Source organism: Protopterus annectens, chromosome 3.part1 (assembly GCF_019279795.1).
Source record: "Protopterus annectens isolate FY-2018-M chromosome 3.part1, PAN1.0, whole genome shotgun sequence".
NCBI classification, from domain to species: Eukaryota; Metazoa; Chordata; order Ceratodontiformes; family Protopteridae; genus Protopterus; species Protopterus annectens.
The window spans coordinates 347,200,411-347,226,726 of NC_056732.1; the positions used below are offsets into that span (position 1 = coordinate 347,200,411).

General features: G+C 38.7%; 1 long non-coding RNA gene across 1 annotated transcript in view; it reads left to right on the forward strand.

Annotated features, from left to right (window-relative positions):
* LOC122798852 overlaps nucleotides 1-26,316 on the forward strand; it is a 210,474-nt gene that overhangs the window by 60,855 nt on the left and 123,303 nt on the right. The gene's annotated exons all lie outside the window — the stretch shown is intronic.

Below are 26,316 nucleotides of genomic sequence, written 5' to 3' on the forward strand. Positions count from 1 at the left end.
CTATAGCTGTGAGGCAACAATACTACCACTGCACCATCAAATACGCAAGGAATTAAACATTCAGAAACCTTTAAGTCTGAAATTCAAATGCCTGTCAATTTTATTTAACATTATTTAATCAGGACAGTCTGACTTGGAACAAATAAACAATTTTCAGCAGAGGACAAGGAAGAAATAATGCAGACATGTCTTTGTAACATGGGAGGACACAAAAGCAAACCCACACAAACACAGGAGAAGATACAGACCCCACAAAGAAGGAACCCCAGCCAAGAATCAAACCCAAGAACCTGCAGCTGTGAGGCAACAATGCTACTACTACACCATCAAATATCAAGCATTGCAACATTTACAAACCACAGATATTATGAGGAACAGATCAGATCGAATATGAGGCAAAAATCTGAAATTTTTTTACAAATGGTGGTGGGTAGGGAACTCAAGTCTTTAACACCTGCATACAGGGTACAGGGTTCAAGCCTGAGGCATTCCCTACCACACCACCATAAGCACCTGGGGCATTTACACACACACACACACACACACACACTCCAGTAAAGCACAAGCACCATACACAAACTCCAGTAAAGCACAAGCACCATACACACACAAATAAACATTGTAAATTAAAAGGCACCTTACCTGAATGAATACATCCAGTTAACGTACATACATCCTTCCTGCGCAACACTGAAGACCCGCGAGATCCCAATGCTCCTTCCCGACGCCGACGAGATCCCTAAGGCTCTGTCCCGAGTCCCTGCTGCTCCTCTTGCAGTCCGGACACGTCCTATACTCCTGGCGGGTCTGTGCACTGTAAAAGTGCACAGATGTCTCCTTGTGTCCCCCTATGGGGATGGCCGGGCTGCGCATGCGCATAGACCGATAAGTCGGGACTCGGTCTATCATGCGCCAATCTGTAATTTTAAAAAAATAATTTTTTTTTATTTTTCGTTTAATTTCTTTCTTTTTTTAATTTTTGAGGGGGCTGCAGTCCGGCAGCCCTATGCCACGAGCCGCCCCTGAAAATGCATACTAACACAAATCCTGTTACTCTTGCAATTTTCTAAGTTTATGAGAGCCATATTTATAATCCGTCCCTATTTATTTTAGGCTTTGTCCAGATTTCTTGCACTAAGGTTGAGGCCTTGAGGGGTGTGGTATGTTTGTGAGAGAGAGAAAGTGAAATGCCCAAGTTAAGTTAGCAGGTGGAATTTATTTTCAAGTGCATTTTCAAGGAACTGTGAGTTTTAAGGGAAGTGAAGTTTACTGCTGCTCATGCCAAGTCTATTTACAATGTGCAACTGTTTTGTTTAGCAAATGGTATCTCTATTGTGGTATAAAGTTTTAAAGCTATGTTAGTAGCACCACAAGTAGAATATTTGCATCTTAATGTAGAGGCTTGAGGTTAGATTCCTACAGCATGTACATTTGTATGCTGCAGTCCTGAAGATGTCCTTCTTTGGATGAGATGCCTAATAACTATGAACCTGTTTTTCAGCTTGCCATCCATTTTCTATAGCAATATACCAACTTACCATTTTTTTAATTTAACATAGGCAATTTATTTTTTGACAGCAGCAGGCACTGAATTTGTAGATGAAACACTGAAATATACAGTTGTTTTCTAGCAACAACATCTTCATTAGTTTCAGATATCTTTAATGTGGAATTATTCAGATTACTTTTACTTTGGCAGAGACACTCAGACAAGTGTTGCTGTATAATACAAGGGATATAATTCAATTATATATTATAATTAAGACAATCAGGTAAATCAAATAACTTTTGCATGGCCCTAACAGTGTGCAAGGAGACTATTGCTTGAAAACAGTTCAAAGGTAAATAACCTGCCACTGGCCAGATGCATTTTCTTTGAATGTGGGTTTCAATGCTGTTTCATTGAATGTGAGTTTCAAAAGTAGAGAAGCTTTAATGCCAAGTCTGTTTTCATTGTAAGACTATTGCTTTGTTTAGGTTTAGTAAATGTCTGTGTATGGGCTATAATGTTTGAAATAAAAGTTGTAAATTAAATCCAACTGCCTGTAATCATTGTAGAATTAAAGCATAAAACAGTATGCACACAGATTTGAACAGTGTCTACAGCAAATGGGGAGAAATAGCCAAGTAATGGGACACTGGAATGGCTGTGTGGGCGGGGCTTGGGTGGGTGGACTTGGGCGTGGCTGTGTTGGCAGGGGGCGGGGAGAGCTATGTGGGTGGGGCTCTGGGTTTGCACCCCCCTGCAAAAAATCCTGCGGGCTCCCTTGCTCGTCAGGCTAATGGGGCGGTAGTTCCCGGGGTCCGTGGTAGTTCTCCCTTTGTGGAGTGGGATAACCATCGCTGTGCACCATTCACTAGGCACAAAGCCTGAAGTGAGGCTATGATTAAACATGGTACTTATGTGGGGTGCCAGTTCGTTCTGTAGTTCACACAGAACGCAGCCTGGGATGTCGTCAAGTCCCATGGATGCTGTATTCATGGCTTTAGAGAGTGTGGTCTTTACTTGTGCAGCCGTAATTACAGGGGCTTTGCAGTCTTCTGGTATAGTGATGGTCCGTTTGGGGGGTGAGGGGGGTGTAAAGTTTGCACTGAACCTATCTACCAGGATGTTGGCAGTATCAGTTGGCTCTGTATATTTGGTGCCATTATGCTGTAGCTCAGAGCAGATCTGAGTGTCGCCATTGAGATTCTTGACATAGCTTTAGAATGCTTTGTGGTTGTCTTTAGAATCAGTGGCAATTTTATTTTTGTAACTAGCTTTGGAGGATTTTATGAGGGATCTCAGCTTCTTACTGAGGCTGACCAGGAAGTTCCTGCAATCAGGAGATTTTACTCTTTTTTGCAACAGCTTCTTCCTTCTCTTGTAGAGTTTGTTTATGGCAGGGGTCCACCAGGTTGGCTTCCTTATTTTGGAGGATAGCATCTTGGTTCTGTTGGGGATGGCAAGATCCATGCACTCGTGTATGTGCTTATACAGTGCATTTGTATAGGATTCAGCAGTCGTTCCTCTATTTTCCATCTGTATGGGTGTCGTGAAGCTTGCCACTTCTGTCTTAAGAAGCATGAAGTTGGCTTTGGAGAAGTTTTTTACGGTAGTTTACTTAATGGGGGGTGGGGGGTGGGATATTGATGTGTGAGGTGATTAGCTTGTGGAGGCAAAAAATCAGAGCCAGCAAACAGTGACTAGAGAATAAAAAATGTATTAAGTAAACATCTTCACAACAAATACAGCGAATACAGACCGGTTTCGGCTGGCAAAGCACAGCCTTCTTCAGTGTACAAAAATCACAAAATGACAAAGCTGTTTTTATCTAACAAGCAGACATACTATTGGTTGAGCCTCAAAGGTGTTCATTAAGTCCCGGGGGGAATAACCCGCCCAGTCTAATGATCCATTTCTTTTCTTTTACATTTAATAGAGAGTGCCATCCTGTTTTGTTTGCCCTGTTACCATGTATTGTATCAATAATGATAAAATTGAATTTGGATGTTGGGTGGACTAGTTGATGTTTGTAAAGTGCATTATGCATTCTTTTTTGTTTGATGCTGCTGATGTGTTCAGAAATACGTATTCTTAAAGGTCGTGACGTTAGTCCCACATAAAAGGAACCACAGTTGCATGAAACCAGGTAAATAATCCAATCACTGGAACAATCGGAAAAAAAGTTTAGATCAAAAACCTTTGGACAATTGCGACTTGAAAATTGTTTAGATTTATGAATGTATTTGCAGTTGGCACAGTGTCCACAGGGAAAACAACCATATAGCGGTTCACCAGATATTGTTGTTTGTAGTAAATTATGTGTGTCAGTATCCCTGTGTTTGTAATGATTGAAAAAGGAATTTAGGTTTTTACCTTTCCTATATGAAAATAAACAATTGTCTGGGATGATATTGGTAATTTCTGAATCACATTGAAGTATATTCCAATGCCTACGTACACTTTGAATAAGACGATTTGAATTACGGGCATATGTGGTCGTTAGCCTGAGGGGTTGTGATGGCTTGTTCGTGTGTGTCCTATATGTGAGTAGATCTGATCTCACCATAGAGCTGACCTGGTTACTGGCCATAGATATATCACCAGTCTTGTAACCACGAAGTTTGAATCTAGTGGTTAAATCCGTTTTGTGTTTGAGAAAGGTGGTGTCATCTGAACAAATGCGTTTAGCATGTATGAATTGAGATTTTGGAATATTACGTGCTATGTGGGGTGGATGGTAGCTAGAGGCATGTAAGATCGAGTTGTACTCTGGAAACTTTCTGTATACCTCTGTACACAGAGTGTGATCCGAAGCCCTCTGGATTAATACATCCAAAAATGTAATAGTGTCCCTATCAAAATTGACCGTGAAATGTAATCCCCATACATTGTTGTTTAAATAAGTGACAAATTCCATTAGTGAACATTCGTCCCCCTTCCATACCAACCAAACATCATCAAGGTAACGTCTCCATATGTCAATCTGTGATAGAAAAATGTTTCTGTCCCTGTCATATAGAATGTATTTCTCAACATAAGCCATAAAAAGATCAGCATATATGGGGGCAAAAGAAGCCCCCATAGCAGTCCCTTTAGTTTGCCAGAAGCATTGTTCTTTGTAATAGAAGACGTTACTGGTGAGAACGTATTCTGCTAAACCAACCAAGAAGGCATTGAAGTCCAAGCTATACAAGTTTGATACTTCGAGCCAATAAGCTAGTGCATTGAGCCCATCTTGGTGCGGAATATTAGTATACAGAGCACTCACATCCAATGTACATAATAGCCAACCACTGGGGTCATACTTATTCAAATTTAATATTTATGGCCTTTTGCTTACACAATCATTGCTGATCAATAGTTGCCTCAATTAGTCCTCCAGTTATTATTTTTTTTTTTATATTTTGTACCAACTAGTTTGGACTTCTTTCAGTTTTCTGAATCCTAACACTTGGGTACTTGGACGCAGCTTTGGCAATTATTATTGGGTGCTGTTATTGTCCATTTACTCAGTTGATTTTTTATATATATACCTTTTGGACTGACGTGGCTGTAATGCTTTTGGCTATTATTGTCAGTTTTGATCATTATTTCTTCTGGTATCCCAATATGGATTTTTCCAGCTTTATTCTTGGGCTGGCTGCTGATAGAGAGGACCTTGGGGTCTTTGGACTTGGTCCCTCTAATCAGGATCACACCGGGGAGCCTGATTTGATTGGTTCGGAATCTAATTGTGGTATGCTTTTTGATAATCTAAACAAGCATCTTAGATCATTAAGATCTAATATTTGGCATAGCAAATTATTCAAAGCTTACCAGACTGCAGGAATTACTCCAAGGGGGTTGCGTATACGCACCATCCCCCATGTGACGAATGCTGATGAAGAGCTTAATCAACAATGGTCAAAGATTCAACAAGAAGCTACTATGGCTTTTGTTGTTGAATTATACAAATTTCACAACAGGGCCATTGATAAAGAATTGGATGAGATCAATGCTTTGGTTGGTAAACTTAAGGCTTATGAGCAGGAACCATTTTTCAAGAAATTATTAAACAATGTGGCTTTGGATCTACGTAAGCTTGATGCTGAACTTAAATCCAGAAAAAACAAAAAGTTTAATAGAGACCAGGAGGACTACAAAAGGGGCACCCCATTTCTATCCAATATTAAACATGTTAGGTTTACTAATACTCCATATAAACCTACAAACAAGAGGAAACGACCCAGATCAATCCTAAGAAAGCATGATATTGAGACAATATCCTCGTTTGAGGATACTTCCTCATGCACTGATAATGAATCTCCAGCAGTCTCAGGGTCACCATCCCCAAAAAGAATACCTGTTTCCACCCCTTTAGGCCTAAATTTAAGCGGGGTGGGCGCAAACACCGCAGAAGTAGAGAACATTCAGGGTCTACTGAACATTGCTTTGGCGAAATGAATACATCACATTACAATGTTTTAAACCTGTCAGAATTTGAACTATCTCCTATACAGACCAAAATGTTAAACAAAGGCCTTACATTCATCCCAGGCTTTACTGTCTCTGAGGAGTCATTTGCACAGGATGTTGTTGGTTTTTGTCGCCTTTTGAATTTAAAATTGTTTTTTGGTGATTCAGATTCCACTTCTAACTATGACAGGTTCATATATCATAAATCTAATTTCTCCCCACCGATGCATCCGATGGTCCTTCAGTTCCAGAACAGCGTACTTAAGGATTTACATTTTTTTGGTTCAGATGTTCCATTAAAACATAACAATTTATCCTTTATTGAAAAAACAGCTATTCTGGAACTGCAAACCAATAAAGATATTGTCATTATTTCAGCTGACAAAGGTGGTGCTGTGGTCGTCCTCAATTGGGTTGATTATGACAATGAGGCTAAGCGACAGCTGTTTGATGAAAGATATTATTCTCATATGTCTGTAGATCCAACTACTATGTTTAGCAAACAGATTGAAGGGTATTTAACACAAGCCAAGGAGGATGCTATTATAACCAGTGATACTATGAATCAACTTCTGGTTAAGGATCCTGTAACTCAGTACATCTACTTTTTACCTAAAATCCACAAGGATCTTTTACATCCACCAGGCAGACCAATTGTATCTGGTAGGGGATACATTACGGAGCCTCTTTCATTATTTCTGACAAACCATCTAAAACCTTTGCTACCTTACATACGATCACGCTTACAGGACACCACAAACTTTTTGCAGATTATTTCTGACACACAACTTGAGCCTGGTTGGCTATTATGTACATTGGATGTGAGTGCTCTGTATACTAATATTCCGCACCAAGATGGGCTCAATGCACTAGCTTATTGGCTCGAAGTATCAAACTTGTATAGCTTGGACTTCAATGCCTTCTTGCTTGGTTTAGCAGAATACGTTCTCACCAGTAACGTCTTCTATTATAAAGAACAATGCTTCTGGCAAACTAAAGGGACTGCTATGGGGGCTTCTTTTGCCCCCATATATGCTGATCTTTTTATGGCTTATGTTGAGAAATACATTCTATATGACAGGCACAGAAACATTTTTTTATCACAGATTGACATATGGAGACATTACCTTGATGATGTTTGGTTGGTCTGGAAGGGGGACGAATGTTCACTAATGGAATTTGTCACTTATTTAAACAACAATGTATGGGGATTACATTTCACGGTCAATTTTGATAGGGACACTATTACATTTTTGGATGTATTAATCCAGAGGGCTTTGGATCACACTCTGTGTACAGAGGTATACAGAAAGTTTCCAGAGTACAACTCGATCTTACATGCCTCCAGCTACCATCCACCCCACATAGCACGCAATATTCCAAAATCTCAATTCATACATGCTAAACGCATTTGTTCAGATGACACCACCTTTCTCAAACACAAAACGGATTTAACCACTAGATTCAAACTTCGTGGTTACAAGACTGGTGATATATCTATGGCCAGCAACCAGGTCAGCTCTATGGTGAGATCAGATTTACTCACATATAGGACACACACGAACAAGCCATCACAACCCCTCAGGCTAACGACCACATATGCCCGTAATTCAAATCGTCTTATTCAAAGTGTACGTAGGCATTGGAATATACTTCAATGTGATTCAGAAATTACCAATATCATCCCAGACAATTGTTTATTTTCCTATAGGAAAGGTAAAAACCTAAATTCCTTTTTCAATCATTACAAACACAGGGATACTGACACACATAATTTACTACAAACAACAATATCTGGTGAACTGCTATATGGTTGTTTTCCCTGTGGACACTGTGCCAACTGTAAATACATTCATAAATCCAAACAATTTTCAAGTCGCAATTGTCCCAAGGTTTTTGATCTAAACTTTTTGTCCAATTGTTCCAGTGATTGGATTATTTACCTGGTTTCATGCAACTGTGGTTCCTTTTATGTGGGACTAACGTCACGACCTTTAAGAATACGTATTTCTGAACACATCAGCAGCATCAAACAAAAAAGAATGCATAATGCACTTTACAAACATCAACTAGTCCACCCAACATCCAAATTCAAGTTTATCATTATTGATACAATACATGGTAACAGGGCAAACAAAACAGGATGGCACTCTCTATTAAATGTAAAAGAAAAGAAATGGATCATTAGACTGGGCGGGTTATTCCCCCCGGGACTTAATGAACACCTTTGAGGCTCAACCAATAGTATGTCTGCTTGTTAGATAAAAACAGCTTTGTCATTTTGTGATTTTTGTACACTGAAGGCCGAAACCGGTCTGTATTCGCTGTATTTGTTGTGAAGATGTTTACTTAATACATTTTTTATTCTCTAGTCACTGTTTGCTGGCTCTGATTTTTTGCCTCTACATGATTTCGTTTCCTTGAGCCATGCAATTGCTTACGCGCAGCAGGTTCATTTTTGGTGATTAGCTTGTGGTCAGATCTGACCAGCGAAGAGTTGACCTCTGGCGTGGAACATTGGTTGCCCATATTGGTAATGACCAGGTCCGGGATATTGCTGCCCCTGGTGGGGGTATGGACAAGCTAATCCAGGGCATTGGAATTTATGAATTCCAGAAAGCGTTGAACAAATGAGTTAGTACACGAGTAGTTTTCCCAGTTGATGGTGGGGTAGTTAAAATCACTTATTATTAATGTATTGGGCTGTACCTTAATATTATCCAGTATATCAAGAAACGTGCAATGGGCATCCTGGGGCATGGCTGGGGATCTGTAACAAGCTACAACCTGGATTGCAGTCTTTCCCAGTGTTAGTTGCACTTGGATAATTTCGGATGCATTATGTTGAGCAACTAGCCTGGAGGTGTGGATATCCTTAATGAATATGGACACGCCTCCTGCTTTAGTGTTTCTGTCCAGGTTAGGTGGCTGAACAGTGTGATATGAGTTATAGCCTGGTAATGCAGGTGTGCTCTCTGGAGCCTTTAACCAGGTCTCCGTCACTGCACAGATGTCGATGTTCTCCATTTTAAGGAGTGCCTCAAGTGAGTGCATTTTGAAGTTTAGGCTTCTAGCATTGAGTAGCTTTACCCTCAGATTTTGCGTGCTTATACCTGCTACGGTGGTGAGTTTGTCATTTGAAACCTGCCTAAAAAAGGCACTATAGGGGTGGCAAGAGGCTTAGCCAGTATCCAGAATCCCAGGAGCAACAGGTGCAGGCCATCTCTGGGAAAGCATCATGGTCTGTCGATCATGTCATCCCAGGCAGACAGACACTGGATCCCCTTAGAATGACACCAGAAGCTTAGCCAATTTTTGAAGTCAATCATGTTGTCCTTGTATAGTGGCATCAGTCTGGGTGATGGCAGGATGCTACTCATGGCTAGGGTGATATATGCCTGGGCTACATGATCCGAGAGCTCCTCCATGTCTCTTTTCATGTAGTCCAGGGAGGTACTTCTCAGGTCATTCACACCAACATGGACAATGACAGAGTCATATTTGTACTTGTTGTGGAGTGACCTGAGTGCTTGAGTTATGTGGTGGATCCTGGCACCCGACAGGCAGATGACAGTAACTTTCTCCTTGTTTAGCATGGTGAGTGAGACATCAGTGTGCCTGACTATGGAGTCACCTATGACTAGTGTATTGGGTAGGTTGTTTTGCCTTATGGGCTCAGGTTGAGTGGCACACTGATTTTGTGAGCTATGTGTCATTTGGATAGTGTTGGGGGTGGTAGTTGCTTGCGTTTCAGCTTTGGAGGTCTCTTTTGTTTGGGCAGATTTTTATTGAGCGCCTCCATGAATGTAGGTGTGTGTTTTGTGTTACTATGCGGGGGTTTAGATGGTGTAGGTTTTTGATGGACTATGTGTTGAGTGTGGTGTGGTGCAGGTGTTTACCTTCTCCTCTTGACTGTCTAGTACAGTCTCAGATGGAGAGAGCTTGGCTTCCAGTTTGGCTATTTAAGTGCATCTCTCACAGGGTGTAGTGTTGGGTGGTAGGAGAAGAGGGTTGTCAGTGTACATGAGGCAATTGCTACATTGCCCCAAGATGCCCAGATTCATCAGGTGGACAGGGGAAAATACCAGGAGCTGACCCTTAGACATGCCTGGATAGGTGCTTATTAATTTAAGTACTAAAAACTGTTTTCCTCCTAACAAGTGAGGAAAGTTGAGTGCTGCAGTAATTTGTAGATTATTTAGTGCTTGCAACGAGTTTTGAACAAGTGCTAAGCACAAGGAAACAGTTTTGAGTGCTAAAACTAGAAAACTTGCTAGTTCTAAGGGAAAATTAGAAGAGCAGACTTTCTGGCACTGGGAATAGTTTAACTCTAGTTAAACGGCGCTGAGTGTTTTGCAAAACCGTGCAAATATGGATTTTTAAACAGAAAGATGAAAGAGATAGAAATAGCCCAAAATGGCCAGTAAAACTGCAGATTCTGAGCTGAAACCACTCCTCCAGCGACAGATAGGCTACTCAAAGCTCACAACTCTCACTGATGAACAGAGAAGTTTCCTTCTATCTTAGTAAGGTCTGGGCAACACAGAAACTACAAAACAGCCCAGAATTCAGCAAAATCTGAAAAATGGACTCTACTGGTTATAGAAAGGTGGGAAATGAGTAGAGAGAGATAGGATTTTTGTTTCTTTTTTGTTTTTTTTCAAAAATTGAATCAGAAATAGTAAAACAAATACTTTTAAAGCAGACAAATGGCTGTCACACTTGAGTGTGTAGCCCTCAACATTTCAACAGTTGAAAAATACTTAAAAACAATCAGTTAAAGTGCAAACAGTATCAGAATTCAAAAAAACAGTTCAAATAAGTTGCAAAGTTAATAAAAAAAACACTTGGAATAGTGTAACTAGCGAAAATAACCAATAAAAAGCAAAACAGAAGTACTTAATCCACTCAAAGTCTCCCTTTTCTCTGTCCGCTGCTGTAGAACTCTGCAGAATACCCAGGCAGGATCTTGCTGAGGTAATACAAGCGCAAAAACTGTGCAAACACGGGTTTTTAAACAGAAAGATGAAAGGGATAGAAATAGCCCAAAATGGCCAATAAAACTACAGCTTCTGAGCTGAAACCACTCCTTCAGCGACAGATAGGCTGCTCAAAGCTCACCACTCTCACTGACGAACAGAGAAGCTTCCTTCTATCTTAGTAAGGTCTGAGCAACACAGAAAGTACAAAACAGCCCAGAATTCAGCAAAATCAGAAGACCAGACTCGACTGGTTATAGAAAGATGGGAAACGAGTAGAGAGATAGGATTTTTTGGGTTTTTTTTTTTTCAAAAAATAAAACAGATACAGTAAAACAAACACTTTTAAAGTATAAAAATGACTATTGCGCTTGAGTGTATAGCCCTCAACCGTTCAACAGTTGACAAACACTTAAAAATGATCAGTTATAGTGCAAACAGTATCAGAATTCAAAAAACAGTTCAAATAAGTTGCAAAGTTAATAAAAAAATACACAGACTAGTGCGACTAGCGAAAATAAGCAATAAAAAGCAAAACAGAGGTACTTAATCCACTCAAAGTCTCCCTTTTCTCTGCCTGCTGCTGTAGAACTTTGCAGGACACACAGGCAGGATTTTGCTGAGGTAATACAAGTACTGTTGCAAGGATTGTTGATGAATATCATGCTACAGCGTGGATCAGGACATTTAGCCTTTTCTCAGAGTTGGTATATACAAGTTTGAGGGGGTTTTGTGATGTGTATAGTAGTCTGTTTAGTGGTTATTTTTAATTGTTTTGTAACATTTGTAGGTGTTTAGGTTGGTGCATGTGTAGTGGTGTTTCAGTGTTGTGAACGTTCAGCTTTGTAAAGTTTCATTGATTATATACTTCAGCGTTTTGGTCTCAACATTCTGTGGTTCACTGATTTGGTATGTGATGATATGAAGTGAATCCATACATATATATATATATATATATATATATATATATATATATATATATATATATACACACACACACACACACACACACACACATATATATATATATATATATATATATATATATATATATATACACTTTTTTAACAGAATTATCATATGTACACCATTATGTAAGATCAGACTGCAGTCAAAAAAAGTATATTCTGTCAACACATTTAGAGGATTAATAAAGACTTAAAAGGTAAAAAGTCATGAGCATTCAGAAGCCACATAGTTGAAACACTGGTATGTCCTTAAGGAGTCATTTTCATATATCCCACTGGGGGGGGGGGGGGTTAAGGTATTACACAGTGAAGACAATAGCTTGATTAGATTTTTCTTGCAGTTTTTTACTGAATGTTTTTTTTTTGTTTGCCTTTTTCTTTGGTTTGTGCATTCTAAGTATGAGGATATTCTGTATTACAGTGATTATCCTCATCACTTTCTCCCCAAAACAACAACACACCTATAACATGATATATGATGCTGTAGTATGTCACATGATATTGTTGCTCCAATGATATGCTAAGTTCAAAACCTGGTAATGGTAAGGAAGGGTAGTTGTGTTATGGAGTTATGGAATGTGAACAACAATGACACTTCAGTTCTCTAATGGAGTTGAAAAATAAATTCATTAACTTACTAAGGGTGGTACATATATATGCATACTAAAATTGCAAAATCAGGTTGTTATGATTTTAATTTAGACAACCTGATCTGGACAGTAGAGTTGAAAAGAAAATAGAGAATTCTGCTCCATTCACAGATGTATGCAACAATGCAAATTCCCTGAACTGCTTCCTCTGTGTAGGTAACGTGATCAACACCTTCTATGCGTGAGTCTGTCCCACCTATTTAACATTATTAACTCTGATGCCACTGTACCTCAGAGAACAGGGGAAACATTGATCTAAAAATGTAATTTTATCCTTCCTGTTTCAGGTGCAAAAATATTTGGCCTTATTGTGTTTTGAGTGTTTGTCTTAAACGTACACCATCATTTATGTTCTATACCTTTCTGTAAAAGTGGGTAGATGACAAAATCCTCTGACTACAAACCAGTAAACATTGTTTCATTACTTAAAAATTAACAAGAACTATTCAATGGAAGGAGATAAAATAGATAAAAGTGCTATAGCAATGTATTTTTCTTGATGTTGTTAATTAAATAGAATAATATATGACATCTGACTCAGTAGTCACCTAAATACATTAGAAAGTGCTTGACTTTTTTTCTTTGAGAATAAAATTCTCAGAAATATTCTTCTTCAACATACCAACTGCATTTGGAGTTGTCTGTGTGTTTAATTTAAACTCAGGTTATTCAGGTTATTTACTATGACTATTCAAACTGATTTTAAAATCTAATTCATCAGCTGGGCAGTCATTTTCACTGCAGTAGGATATACAATAAAAAATACAACAGCTACATTTCATTTTATAAATCACACAGAATTGTCCTTCATACAGCTGATTACCACTGACTGGGTGAAAACAATGCTGCACATTTTGAAAGACACAGACAGGTCTGTTTCAGTAGAGTCACACTGACCTAGATTTCCTACAGGGGGGGTCAGTAGAGTCACACTTACCTTGATTTCATACGGGGGGAGGTCAGTAGAGTCACACTGACCTTGATTTCCTACAGGGGGTCACGTAAGTGAATGACTTGGGAGACATAGTTGTTAACAAAACATCTTCCCTTGTAGTTCTACACACCCTTAGATTTGGGAGTCTGCTGACAGTAAATTTGACTCCCCATCTTAGCATTGGAAGGTTCTTCTAGTCACTGGGTTAAAGTAATAGCCAACAAGGAGCTAACATCATCACATGCAGAGCAATAATTGTAGGTCTAACAATGTTTCCATCTATTATCCTTTCTGACACTAGTTCTACCCCCATTTTTACCACAACCCAAAGGCCAGATTATTATATTTTACTTATCCAAAACCATTGTGATTTTGGATTTGGACATTTTAGTTTACCATAATCCTGGTGATTTCAGATTTGTTAGGACATTTTATTTCATCATAACCACTATGATACCATATAACGTTACTATACCTCCTATGATCTCAGATTACTTAACCATAACTCTTGTGAACTGAGACATTTAATGGACATTTTATTTATTGATTGATATTTCATTAGCAGGAAACTTCAACTGGGTAGGAGTTCATTTTCAGTACAGGCCCAGGGAGAAAATCTCCAGTGTTACAAAAGATTTTAAGAACAATAATTTTACAGTCTTTAAAAATAATACAAAAAAAACTACATTTTAAATAATTATTCCAAATTAAACATAACATTGGTTAAGAAAAGATATAAGTTATATGAAAATGATTTAAAATTTAGAGAAATTTTAGCCAAGTTATAGAGAAACTAAAGGTAAATTAGTATAATACAAACAGGACTTGTAATACAAAGTGAGAGAAAAACAGGCTTATATATTTAGAGAAAAAGCCAGGGGAGAGAAATAGAAGTAAGGAGGAAAGGGAAGAAGACGCAGTAAAGAGATATAAGGTATGAAGAGGTATCTGTTCACATTTACGGATAGAGTTTATCCTGGTGTTGAGCAAGAACAGAGCCAGCTTTTGGCTAGGAAGTCTTTCAGAATGTTTTTGCAGGATGGCAGATAGGGTACTGATCTGTTGGACACAGAAAAGGAGTTCCAGACCTTAGCAACATGGTACGAGTAATAGCAGTGCTCAACAGATTTGATAGGTCTGTGGAAAGACAAGAGTTTTGGTCATTTATTTATTTACATAATCCTACTGATCTGTGATACTTTCTGGTCATTTTACTTAAGCATAACCCCTGTAATTTCAAATCATTTATTCATAACCTGCGTGATTTCAGGTGCTTTTTAGCCCAGGAAGTTAGGATTGGAAAGACCACCTCCACAAAGAGGACAGTCACCAGTGGAGCCCCCAGGGCTTTGTGCTGGGTCTGTTCATCATTGGCATCTATTTTTTTGGAAGTCAAGGCCAATGTCAAGGGCCTCTCTGGCTTACCAAGTTTGCAGATGACTGCAAACTAGGAACAATCATAGAAACCCTCCATGACACTAACATCTTACAGGAAGGTCTAACACAGACAAATGACTGGTGCCAAAGCCACAGCTTAAAACTCAATGTCAAAAAATACATAATAGTACCTTTTGGGAAGTCAGCCACTTAGGGAAACTACCTCTTTGAGAAAACATCCATAAAAGTAGACATAATAGTCAGGGCTTTGGAGACTCATGTAGAAAGTAACCTGGTTTTTGACCAACATGTGTTTAAGGTAGTAAGAAAATCATTCTGTGTCACTCATCTTAAAAGTAAGGGCATGGCATCTAGGTCCAGGGAGGTCATCATTCTGCTGTACTCGACCCTCAACAGACCCAACATATGACTATAATGCCCCTTGCAGTATATACCTGACCAGGCACATGCAACAACTGGAATAGACATGGAGGTTCCTCACAAAAATAATACAAGGCCACAATGTCTATGCAGATCTCCCCAAAGCTCTGTCTCTATACTATTTCCCACAGACTGATGAGAAATGATTTATGCCTAGCACACAAGGCATCCTTGGATCCCATTCTGAGGGATCTTTTGCATAGCCACAAAATGAGCAGCAACATAACTACTGGATCTAAGAATTTTAAATTTGCTTGCAACTTATATAGGCACATTGGGGGAACAGGTAAATATCTCAGGAAATCCCCATTTTCTGGAATAAGTTTCCCATCCATGTGAAGCAGAGTTTTTCCCTAACCCTATTCAAGGACAACCTGGATCAGTGGATGGGAAATCAGAAATTACCCGTGATCTGACACCTATGTCTCTGATGGACAGAGGCAGCATTAAATCATGCCCTAACTACACCCCTTAAAATAACCTACGGCACAAAAGTTGCGGGATAACTTTGGTTACATGTTTAAGCTTATAAATGCCCCAGTGGTAGTTAGTCTGGTATACACCTATAAACCTATACACTTATGATTGCAACCTAATTTCCCACCAAGACACCAGTGCCATATGAAGCCTTTATTATTTTCTGATCATTCTTCCACAGTCACATGTGCCAACTGCAGTGTTGGCCTGGGATTTCATTTTATGGTGAATGTATCTGAATACCTCAGCTGAGCACCTATTTAACATCTTATTCCAAGTATGCGACAAATACTGCCCTTCCTTTGCAGGAAACTAAGCAAACCCCTTATCCCTGATGAAATACATCCAAAAAGTGGTGGATACATAGGAAATGAAATTGCAGACCCTCATATGGTACTGTAGCTGAAATGACTAGATTTTATATTTTGGTTTCCACAATGAGTGCAAAAGGATGTCTAGTATATAACTGGAACTCAATACATATTGACTGGGTTAATCCCAATAAGGCTGCGGCCTATTTCCAGAGGAGTCATGGAATATTATCCATACAGATGGTGAAAATGTGTCCAGGACACTGTGAAATTCTTCTGAGACAAGCTGTCAGGAAATTCTCTGTACATTAAAGAAGTCAAGATGAAAAGGCGTGAGTGGATGAAATGGTGCATCCTGATGTGCCCTTGCAAATGGATTTTGAAGGAATTATATTGATGTTTGTTAAGGCAGAGGAAGGATTACTAATCAAAAATGACTGATTGGATGAAATTATCCAGTCTCAGGCAAACGCACCAGAAAGCTTAAAGTCAGTAGTGACAGAGGAACTGGGAAAAATGGAAGTGTGAGAGGTAAGGAGGCTGGAAACAAGATAGTACTGGCCAGTGGAGATACACAAATGGATGATGCCACCTGCCGGAGTGGTGAAAATGAATCTGAAATGTAGCAAGGAGAAAGAAAGAATCTCATGCATACATTTACAGAAGTAGCCTGCCTCACCCTGGTGCACAGGACTGAGTTGCACTTTACAAGTATTATAGCTGTGCCTGCCTTATTTGCCAAAGTGGGTGATATCACTGGCATTACTCAGTGTCATTGCAAGCTGGTGCTGGGCATCAGTTTTACAGAGTGACCATCATATTGCCCCTAACAAGTGGTCATCATAGTCCCTGAGTAGCATGTGGAGGAAAATTGTAGTTTTTGGCTGTGGGAGGGACAGCCCTGGTGAAATCATAAAGTGACGAGGCCATGTTCACTTTTGCAGGTCAGAACAATGAGGAAAATGGTTGCCTTCTGCACATGGCCACACATAGCGGACACTGCATGATGTGCTTCCTGGGGCGACATTGTTGCACAATGGGAAGTGTCATGAGCACTTGCACAGCAGTAAATCTCTTTATCCACCCATTACTTTAACCCCAATCCTAAAACACTTCTGCACACATTCACACTCTCCTAATGCCGAAGCTTTCAGTACATCCAAAGGTTTTGGCATTAGTATGCCAAGCCCACACTTTCCTTACCCATATGTAATCTTCTTATTTCTGACATCTTCATCATTCTTTGAAGAGAACACTCAGTGTAACTTAAAAGTCAGCCAATTTGTTGCTGAACTGCAGATTTGATTGAGTGAATCACACACCACAAACACATATATAAAACTGCTTGTCAACCAAATGAACTGTCGACCAAATGAAAGTCGATCATATGGCCTGTCGACCATGTGATAGGGATCCATATATATATATATATATATATATATATATATATATATATATATATATATATATATACACACACACACACACACACACACACACACACACACACACACACACACACACACACACACACACACATATATAGACACACACACTTGTGGGTATGTATGTGTTGTGTACATGTAAATCTATATGATTTTATCATGAAAGTTCAGAAACTCAAAAGAAACAATCACATATGGAGACAATCAAAACACACTGAAATACTACTAAGAGTAAATCACAAAATATTAAATATTTCTTTCTCACTGAAACAGCCCATTAGAAAAACCCTACATCATTAAACTCTAGTTACAAACTGAGATTAAGCGTCATCTTGGTAATGGCACTATGAAAAGGGGGTTAGTACACATGAAAATTAGATTAAATGTATTGCTCAATGTTTTGGCTTTGCCCCTGCACCATTTTACTCATTACTGCTTAACCCTAACCCTAACCTTGCACATTACATTAGTGAAAATGCTTTCCTTAACACTAGACAAAAAGACACATGACACACAATGCCAAATATACAAAACAGTAAATCTACCCACTTTTACTCTAAACCTAACCCATGAATACTTGTACATATGCCCTAACATCTACAACCTTTGTAGTCAAACATTTATTTTCCTGCACACTCTTACTTACCTACACAACAAAAATGAGCACACTGTCATTCGATCATCCGTTCATTTGACAATTCATTCATTCATTTGTGCAGTCAATCTTAACACTCACCATATCTTTTTTATTCAAATGTACATGTGCTCTTTTTAATTTTAATCATATAGACAGAGAGATAGCTAGCTAGATAGATAGATGATAGATAGATAGATAGATAGATAGATAGATAGATAGATAGATGATAGATATATAGATAAATAGAAGCTATGTAGATATATTGAGACTGATTCATCCAGACTTGCAACTCCATAACTTTTGACTACATGTGCTCACTTTGTTTCATGATTTCTATTTGTGAATCCCAGTGCAGTAAGCAAGTTAATTTGTATACCTGCCACACAGTTGCGTTCTTGCAGGTATGTGGCAGTGTAAGCAGATCTAAAGTGGATATACACCCCTCAACCTGCAGACCTTGAAGAAAATGTGCAAAAGTCCTTGAAAAGTAGGTCCACCCAACCAAACATATGGACATCTAATTAGTATAAAATTTGAATTTTAAATGATAGATAATACTTCCCATTTCCACAAGGAGTAAGGCATACTATTCAGAAATACAACTTTAAAAAACAGAGTGACAAAAACTGTGGAAGATTTTAAGACAGACAAATCTGTAGATTATAATCAAATGAAAAATTTTACCATAAAACGTCATTTATTTTGCATCTGAAAAAGAAAGATGTAATATATGAGACCTCTTTCTTTAATTTATTGGTGCCACTAGCATGTAGGTAATGAAGTATGGTTTTCTGTGTAATAAACAGCTTCAAAAATTATGTGTGATGAGGGGGAATGCAAAAAATGTGTGTAGCCGTAAATCAGGCCTAAAAATAAGAACATTCTTCCAAAATATGGATATTTGAGAGCTCTGAGTGAAGCAATGGGACATCTGTGAATTGTATATGGCTCTGGTGCACAGAATTTAGCATGTAACAGCCTAAACAGTCATAGAGCATACACACTGTTCTGGATCCTTTCTACATGCTCATATTTGGGCTGTATGATTATTAGCAGATGTCCCTATAAGGAATATATTCTAGTCAAAGCTTCAACTGGATAAAAGACAGAACACTTTTTCCTGAAGGTGAAAGCCCCTCTGCAACCTCATTACATATATATATATATATATATATATATATATATATATATATATATTTATGTAAATTATAGATGTATTCATACATATAACATACATACACGTATATGTGTGTGTGTGTGTGTGTGTGTGTGTGTGTGTGTGTGTGTGTGTGTGTGTGTGTGTGTGTGTGTGTGTGTGTGTGTGTGTACATATATATATATACCTCAAATAATAAAGAAGGCAGCAGACTGGACAAATGGTTCACTCGACAATAAAATGAAATAAAAACAAAATGCAAAGAACAGTAAAGTGAACCAAACCACGGTGAAAACTGGCAGCATAAATCAAATAATAAACAGCTAATATCCAAACTTTATTATGTCATCGCTTTCACAGTATTAACTAGTCCTTCATCAAAAATAATACAAGTATCCATCTGCTATTTAAACTATGTTCGACCAATGAAACAACATGTCCAATAAAGCATTTAACCAATGAGCATTCAAAATGACATCATGTAAAAGAAATTCCCCACGTAAAAACTTAAAGAAATTCCCCACATAAAAACTTAGTTAAAAACAACAAATATTATAATAAAATTAAACATTCAATAAAATTATCTGTAATTATATCTTGCATTAAGAATAGGCTTTATAGATACCTTATTATTCAACCCACTGTCCTTGTTGACTCTCCTCCTAATGATCCAATTTATTTCTGAGGTCTCCGTCAAATTCCTAACATCACCCCCACGTTCATTAAGTTGAATCACTTCCATGACTAAAAACTTAAAACTATGGGAGGGGCCTCATTGTCCAATGTGTTTGGCAAGTGTATTTGTATATATTTCATTATTTATATCATATATATGTTCTCTAATTCTGTCGCAAAGTCTTCTATCGGTCTTGCCTATGTAAAAAGCCAAACATACTTCACAGTGAGCTAAATACATTATATGTCATGTATGATATGTGGCGTTCACTTTAAATGATAATTCCCTTCCTGTATCTGGATATTGAGGTATCTATGTACCTACAATAGTTACATCTAGAACATGGAGATGTACCTTGTGTTCTTTTTAACTCTGTGCAACTAGCCACCATTTTAGATAGCACAACATCCTTTTAGAGAGTTTTTATTGTTAAATACAAAATGAGGTCTATCTCCAACTATTAATCTGACCTCTGCGTGCTTGCTCATCATTTCCCTAATTTTTGTAATGTTGCTCAAATACACCAGTGGCATTCTTACTACAGGGGTGTCAGTGTGAGGAACAGATCTGTTCTGTGGACCCTCAGAAAAATATGGTTTCCCTTCAACTGTTCTTACCTCGGGCATCCTGTCTAAAATACTGTCAACCTCATTATGATTATAACCAGGAGCAACACATCTTTTTTTCAATGAGGTCAGTTCATTTAAAACACTTTCTTCACTTGCATTTAATCTCAAAGCCTTTAATGCTTGACTTTTAATGACATTCTAAAATATGTGCAGAGGATACGTACTCTGTCTGTGTAGAAGGGAATTCCTATAACATGTCTTCCTAAAAATCATAGTATTAAGCTTACCGTTTATGCTTTTCAAAATACTTACATCCAAAAAATCTATATGTGTAAAAGCTATTCATACTGAATTTTAATAATGAGGTAGATGAGTTCAAATATTTATAGAAAGGTATCAATCCATCATTACTACCCTCCCATACCATAAACAAATCTACATATCTTCTATAAAAAAAACAATACTTTGTTTGTAAGGGGTGTTAAGGATGTGTTCTGCCTCCCATAGTGCCATAACAGTATTGGCATAGCTATTTGCACTAGAAGTCACGCTAATTCTCTGGTTGCCCCACTATGGAGGAAAAAAAGAAAAGCCCCCTATCATTGTAGTACCACCAGTGCAAGCATAGAAACCACACTAGCAATGATTCCCTATAAGGAAAGGCAATCAAGAAGATGAACGGGAAATCAAACCCAGTGAAATAAAATATTCCCATATCACTCCGCCAAGGCTCGGGAATCTGAATGTTAGCACTGTTTTATATGGACACTGCTGATTAAAGTACTGCTTAAGAGAGTCCATTATTGGGCATGTGTCTGCATTTAAACAACTGTGACATAGCTATACACTGACTATTAGATTTTTGTTATTAATGTTGTGTAATGAAACATTTTTTATGAAGCTTCTCTCCTTTGATCTCTGCTGCAGAGAGCCTATGCTCAGTCAGACTAACCCAGCACTCCACTGCAATAAATGAATAATGTTTGTCTGCAAAACATTGCATTGCACTCTTTGTCTGATTAACATCTGTGGCTTACTGAAGTAGTTAGCTGCAACAAAAGGCATCTGGTCTCTTTTTAACTTCAGCCACAACTCAGATATAGATAGACTGCATGGTTGGGTTTTATGCTCATTATCAATAAAGCGTCTTCTGTGTGGAGACATGCGTGAATGGGCATACCTTCGTTGAAGGTTGTGCGTCAGGGCTGGCAACTCGGCACATAAAAATCTACTGGCAATCATTAGCGGACCGGAGTTCCGCTGTGGCGACCCCTAACCGGGAAAAGCCGAAAAACACAACAACATCAGCACAGAACTAGGAAGTGGATCTTCATGGTTTACAAATTTTCTCTATTGCCACTGCCCCCCCCCCACACACACACACACACAGCAAAATTATATTTGATGTTATTAATGAAAAGTGATCAACAATACAGCTGACTGAAAAGGGAGTACGTTCCTGGATCACTGCTGTAAAATTTTCCTTGTAGTCTTAGGTACTCCATCCATCCATCCATCCATCCACAACCCCTTATAGGTAATCACAATCTTAAATTAACCATGTATGGATAATTAGAGTGAAAATATGCAAGGGTTTAAGGATTAAGGATAAAAACTACTGAGAAGATGTGGTGTTTTGAAAGGGATTAGTCAAGCATATGAGTTATTGGCTTTCTTGACTTGCAGCTGGAATGAATAAAGTAATTTTGTTGTTCAAAATATATTCGTCAGTATGCTTTGAGTATGGTTAGATGCAGATATCATTCACAACAATTTGTGTAAAAATACTCCATTAATTTTGAGGTAAACAGAATAATGGTTAGAAAAATGGAGAAAAAATAGCAAACCACATGCAGTCTTAAGATGTCTGAACATTGTCAAACATGGTAGCAAGTAATTAAGCATGAGCTGCATTTAAATTCATATTTAATCTTACCTTTGAACTCAGCTAGTCTCCCAGCATCCATCTCATAAGGATAAATGAGCCATTACTCAAACTGCTGTCTGTAACCAGAGTGAACTGGATGCTGTTTGTTATATATGTCTGTTTTCCCTGTCTGTAGTGCATGTGATCTTTGATGTAGTTGATTTATATTCTGTGCCTAAAATGCAAAAATAAGGCAAATAAGGTTCATAACAAGTGGTGCCCCTGATGCTAAACATTTAGCTTTAGTGGATTCATATGAGTAAAGACTATTTTAGACTCATTTGGAAAAGAAAGGAAAGAAAGAAAGAATAAATATTACTGCTTCACCCACAATGCAACTTCAACCTCTAGGTATTATTAGCACGATCATGAAAGTAAGCTAATCAAGAATTGCCATAGTCCAAACTTTGCAGCACTATTATGTTTCCCTTTTCACGCCTTCTAATCTCATGTTTCTGTATGATAGCTTTTCTCCAGTTCACTAAATACCATAAAAATGCATTTTGCAATCAAGAGCTATTGTCACACAAGCCTGTTTTTATAAGTCCTTCATTACCTCAGTCATTTATTAATAGGTTTCAGTATAACTAGAGTGTTCTCAGCATTTCAGATGTTGTAACTGAGGTATTGCAGATACCTTTTAAAATTAATCCAAATGTGACTGCTTCAAGTCAAAGTGCAGATATCTGCTGCCTTTGTTTTCTTTTGGAAAAGATTCAATTACAGAAGAACAGTGCATGGTTTTATACATTAACCACTCAACTGCTAATCTTCAAAAGTTGCTTACTAACTGTAGGCTATTTTCCTGTTTTGGTCTAGGTCTAGACAGGACTATATCTTCTAAAAGGTTTGGCAGAATTGAATATTTTGACATTCTTCTGCCATTTAGACTGATTTACTCAAAAGGCAAGAAAAAAGTCACATCATGAATTTTTATTTTTAAGTACTCAATTGTTTGGAATTTTTTTCTGCAAGAACAATTAAATGCAGACACTCATCACTTTTACATACAAATGTACATTATTGTAGGTTTTATATGACAAATGTTCAGTACACTTAGGCTTCCATTATATTCTGCATGTGCACCCTGATAGAAAAAGTTATGGATATGATCCTATGAACAAAATCTAATGCAGGTTTGCTGTTGTTCATTCTTAGGGCCATTCTGACCGAGTTTGATCAATGCCTATATACGGCTATAGCCTTGAAATGCTTTGACACTGTCTGCTAACATTTCTCTGCCAAGATATTCATATAAACATTTGAAAACTGTACTTACTGTGTACTTCTGGGCTTCCCTACATGTGAACAAGTTACAACTTAACAAAGGTTCATATGGACAAGAACATTTCATTGAATGAAACAGTTTTAGAAAGCATTTTTTGCAGGATGGCAAGCCAGTCAGATGCTAGTGCTGTGGCTGTGCAGTCAGGTACTAGTGTTAGTGCCAGTGCAGTCAGGTACAAGTGTTGGTGTCAGTGTGGTCAGTTAATAGTGATAGTACCAGTGTAGAAAGGTGTTAGTGTTAGTGCCAGTGCAGTCAGGTACTAGTGTTGGTGTCAGTGTGGTCAGCTAATAGTGATAGTACCAGTGCAGAAAGGTGTTAGTGTTAGTGCCAGTGCAGTAAGGTATAAGTGTTGGTGTCAGTGTGGTCAGTTAATAGTAATAGTACCAGTGTAGAAAGGTGTTAGTGTTAGTGCCAGTGCAGTCAGGTACTAGTGTTGTTGTCAGTGTGGTCAGTTAATAGTGATAGTACCAGTGTAGAAAGGTGTTAGTGTTAGTGCCAGTGCAGTAAGGTACTAGTGTTGGTGTCAGTGTGGTCAGTTAATAGTGATAGTACCAATGTAGAAAGGTGTTAGTGTTAGTGCCAGTGCAGTCAGGTACAAGTGTTGGTGTCAGTGTGGTCAGTTAATAGTGATAGTACCAATGTAGAAAGGTGTTAGTGTTAGTGCCAGTGCAGTCAGGTACAAGTGTTGGTGTCAGTGTGGTCAGTTAATAGTGATAGTACCAGTGTAGAAAGGTGTTAGTGTTAGTGCCAGTGCAGTCAGGTACAAGTGTTGGTGTCAGTGTGGTCAGTTAATAGTGATAGTACCAATGTAGAAAGGTGTTAGTGTTAGTGCCAGTGCAGTCAGGTACAAGTGTTGGTGTCAGTGTGGTCAGTTAATAGTGATAGTACCAATGTAGAAAGGTGTTAGTGTTAGTGCCAGTGCAGTCAGGTACACGTGTTGGTGTCAGTGGGGTCAGTTAATAGTGATAGTACTAGTGTAGAAAGGTGTTAGTGTTAGTGCCAGTGCAGTAAGGTACTAGTGTTGGTGTCAGTGTGGTCAGTTAATAGTGATAGTACCAGTGTAGAAAGGTGTTAGTGTTAGTGCCAGTGCAGTCAGGTACAAGTGTTGGTGTCAGTGTGGTCAGTTAATAGTGATAGTACCAGTGTAGAAAGGTGTTAGTGTTAGTTCCAGTGCAGTAAGGTACTAGTGTTGGTGTCAGTGTAGTCAGTTAATAGTGATAGTACCAGTGTAGAAAGCTGTTAGTGTTAGTGCCAGTGCAGTCAGGTACAAGTGTTGGTGTCAGTGTGGTCAGTTAATAGTGATAGTACCAGTGTAGAAAGGTGTTAGTATTAGTGCCAGTGCAGTAAGGTACAAGTGTTGGTGTCAGTGTGGTCAGTTAATAGTGATAGTACCAGTGTAGAAAGGTGTTAGTGTTAGTGCCAGTGCAGTAAGGTACTAGTGTTGGTGTCAGTGTGGTCAGTTAATAGTGAAAGTACCAATGTAGAAAGGTGTTAGTGTTAGTGCCAGTGCAGTAAGGTACTAGTGTTGGTGTCAGTGTGGTCAGTTAATAGTGATAGTACCAATGTATAAAGGTGTTAGTGTTAGTGCCAATGCAGTAAGGTACTAGTATTAGTGTCAGTGTGGTCAGTTAATAGTGATAATACCAGGGTAGAAAGGTGTTAGTGTTAGTGCCAGTGCAGTAAGGTACTAGTGTTAGTGTCAGTGTGGCCAGTTAATAGTGATAGTACCAATGTAGAAAGGTGTTAGTGTTAGTCCCAGTGCAGTAAGGTGCTAGTTTTAGTGCCATTAAGGTCAGATACTAGTGCTAGTGTGTGTGCAGTCAGGTGTTAGTGCCAGTGCAGTCAAGTACTAGTGCTACTGCCAGTGTGGTCAAGTGCTAGTGCTAGTGTGGTCAGGTGCTAGTGTTACTGCCAGTGTGGTCAGGTGCTAGGGCTAGTGCCACTGTGCTGAGGTACTAGTGCTAGTGTGGTCAGGTACTATTGCTACTTCCAGTGTGGTCAGGTTTATTGCTACTGCCAGTGTGGTCAGGTGCTAGTGCCAGTATGCTCAGGTACTAGTGCTAGTGCATGTGCAGTCAGATACCAGTGTTAGTGCCAGTGTGGTCAGGCACTAGTGCTACTGCCAGTATGGTCAGGTGCTAATGCTACTGCTAGCGTAGTCAGGTGCTAGTGATAGTGCCAGTGTGCTCAGATTTTAGTGCTAGTGCATGTGCAGTCAGGTACAAGTAGTACTGCCTATGTGGTCAAGTAATGCTGGTAACTGTGCTGTTGGGTACAAGTGTTAGTGTCAGTGTTGTCAGGTTCTAGTGCTAGTGCGATTATGGTCAGATACTTGTGCTAGTGTGTGTGCATTCAGGTTTTAATGCCAGTGCAGTCAAGTACTAGTACATGTACAGTCAGGTGCTAGTGTTACTGCCAGTGTGGTCAGGTGCTAGTGTTAGTGCCACGGCATCAGCTCCTAAAGTTAGTGCCTCTATGGTCACCTACTTGTGCTAATCCTTGATTTATTTTATCTTATATACCTCCCCTTAGCTGAACAT